Below are 2,976 nucleotides of genomic sequence, written 5' to 3'. Positions count from 1 at the left end.
CAATTACAATATAACAATAAAAATGAAAGTACAAATACATACAAACATCCATTTCTATTACAAAAATTACAAAAATAAAAGTACAAGTACATCAATTACATTCAAATATCAAAATCCCAAACTATATCTTCATCTCCTTGGTCAGCAGGTGGATTGGGCTGATACTGAGTATATCGGGGGCACTCAGGGAAAGTAACATCAGACTCACCTCTGTAGTGTCGGGCCTGAGCTTCGTAGTAAGCTATCTCAAAGTCTGAATACCTCTGAAGGTACTCACTATCATAATCATGTCTACGTTCTAAACCTCCAATCCTTTCATTTATTAATTCTATATTCTTTCGCTGCAAGGTCAATTCATTCATCAAGTCAATTAGGGTAGGGGAACTAGAAGGTGGAAGGTCATAACTAGTAGAGGGAATATCTCTACTAGTAGAAGGTTCTTGACTCCTACTCCCAATTCTCCATTTTTTTGTGGGATTCATAAGACTTCAAATTAGATTTACTAATGAGTTTCATAGGGTAAAACCATTCCTCATCATCTCCAGCTTCCACTCCAAAAAGTTGGCAAAGTGTATAAATGAGGCCAGGATGTCCTAGACCTCTACTTGTTTCACTCCTTGTCGTGGCCAATATAGTCTTAAAAATGATTCTCCCCACATTTATATTTATGTTATTCTGAATACAGAAATTCAGAATAGCTCTATCTCTTGTTACCTTACTATGGTGATAGGTCAGTAACAGAGTAGAGGAAATAAAATAGTGTCACGCTTTAGATGTGGCATTTAGCATGAAAGCATAAAAGTTTACCCGTTCTCGTTGTTTTATCTTCCACGTTCCTTTCCCATCAGTGAGAAAGTTAATCACATCATTGAGGGGGCCTTCCATCGCACTAAACGATTCATAGCGGCAGCTGTAAGAATCTGGGACTTCATAGAAAGTGTTAATGCGGGCGGCGGTAAATTCCACAGGAAATCCACGCATTTGTACGATTCTGTCCTCAGAATAAATCACATTAGCGTAGAACTCTTTCCACATTTGCATCGGCTTTATTGGTGGTGTAACAAAAGTTTTCCCACCTTTGCTCGACAATAGCCTGTTCAATTTCTCCTCCCGGACTCTCAAAAACTTGATCTTGTATACACTTTTTTCTTTTAAGTATTGAAGTAAATCGAGTTTGAGTCATCACATTAACGAAGCGTGAATCGTCGAACTCAACTCTTCTCCTTTAACGTGGAGCCATTTTTAATCTAATCAAATCAAAGAAAAATTCCAAAAATTACTTCTAATATGTAAATCATGGCTTCCAATGGTAATTCAAAGAGTTCAAAATTAATATCCATGAATTTCTTCCAAGATTTTCTTTACATTTTCAAATTTTTGGGTTTCCTCAATGTGGAAGAAATACATGGTGAAGATTAAATATTTTTAACTTGGAGTGAAGCTCTTACCTAAAGAAAATCAAATTTGGTGTCAAAAAGCCTTGAAATTGTCTCCCAATCCAAGATTTACCAAGCCCTAATTCAAAAATGGTGTTTTTAGGAGGAAGGGGATGATGAATAGTGGCGGTTGACAGGTCAAAATCACGGTTAAAGAGGTATTTTCGCGACCTCGCCGACGGCGGGGTCGATGGCGCCGTCGGCGCGCTCTATTATGTTTTTGAACTTAAGTCTCCAGAAATTCCCGCCATCGGCAGTGTTGAGGGCGCCGTCGGCGGGGCCTCATGGTTATGTCCCAAGAGGGCGCCGTCGGCGAGCTCTATTGATTATGTCCAAATTCCGTATTTTTGCTATTTTAATCAATTCTAAGCCTAAAAGATATCCGTTTAATCTTTATAAACATAATTTTAAATAGTTAAATAATGTACTTAACACATACAAACTTTCACAAAACAAAACATCACATTTATATATAAATTTCAAGGGGTACAATAAACGTTACATAGCACACCTAAATTTGGTATTTTCTCAACCTCAATACATTAATTCAGCGTCGCAATCCAAACTACAACACTCAAAACGCTGAAAACAAAACATCCTACGCTTAGTCTCAACTATACAGAGATTTATGATCATAATTCTAAAGCAAAGCAAATATAAAGTTCAAATCTAAACACACATAAACATAAAGGCAGCATAGTAAATGTACTACTCGTCAGATTCTGTGCTTGTTTCTCCTCTGAGATCACCCATTGATTGCACATGAACGAAGAGGTTGTAGAAGGGTCGGAAATTCTTCAGTTGAATCCTCCTCAATTAATTTCATCATCCTCATCAGTCGTATCAAGCTATCTTCTAAATGTTCAGAGTGATCGAAATGTTCTTTCATCCGCACTAATGAACTTTCGCCAATTGAAAACTCGCATTCTGGGATTATCAGGGGAATTGGACGCCATAGGAATGAAATTGACAGAGTTTTACTTCGTTCTTGGGGAGAAAATATGAACTAGAGTTCAAATTTTTTAGTTTAAAAAGATTATTCCCGCCCAAAAACCGCCAATAACCGCCATTTGAACCCGCATAACCGTCCATTCCCCGGTCTCGCTGTCGGCGGGGTCGATGGTTTCGTTGGTGAGCTTCTGTATTAATTTTTTCTGGACTCTCAGGAAAAACCCGCCATCGGTGGCTTTGAGGGCGTCGTCGGCGCCCAAGGTAAAATTTTCACAGTTTCGCTCTAGTCTGAATGAGTTCCAATTTTTCTTCATGGATCCAATTTTTAAGATGTTTCAAGGGTAAATAAGAGTAGTAGAGCTTAATACTACCATGAACTAGCAATAATCTCAACTAAAAACTATTATAATTGCGAATAAACTGAAAATAAATATGGGCTACCTCCCATAAAGCATTTGGTTTAACGTCGTCAGCCCAACCTATTCAGGTGTTATTCAGGTTGACTGATCATTAAAATCTCTTTAAAATTTGGTCTTTTACCCTCATAATATGGTTTTAATCTATGTCCATTTACTTTAAATCTATTTCC

Source organism: Phalaenopsis equestris, unplaced genomic scaffold, assembly GCF_001263595.1.
Source record: "Phalaenopsis equestris unplaced genomic scaffold, ASM126359v1 Scaffold000118, whole genome shotgun sequence".
Classification (NCBI taxonomy): Eukaryota; Viridiplantae; Streptophyta; class Magnoliopsida; order Asparagales; family Orchidaceae; genus Phalaenopsis; species Phalaenopsis equestris.
The sequence above is the reverse complement of the archived record's forward strand: the minus strand, read 5'-3'. Positions refer to the sequence as shown.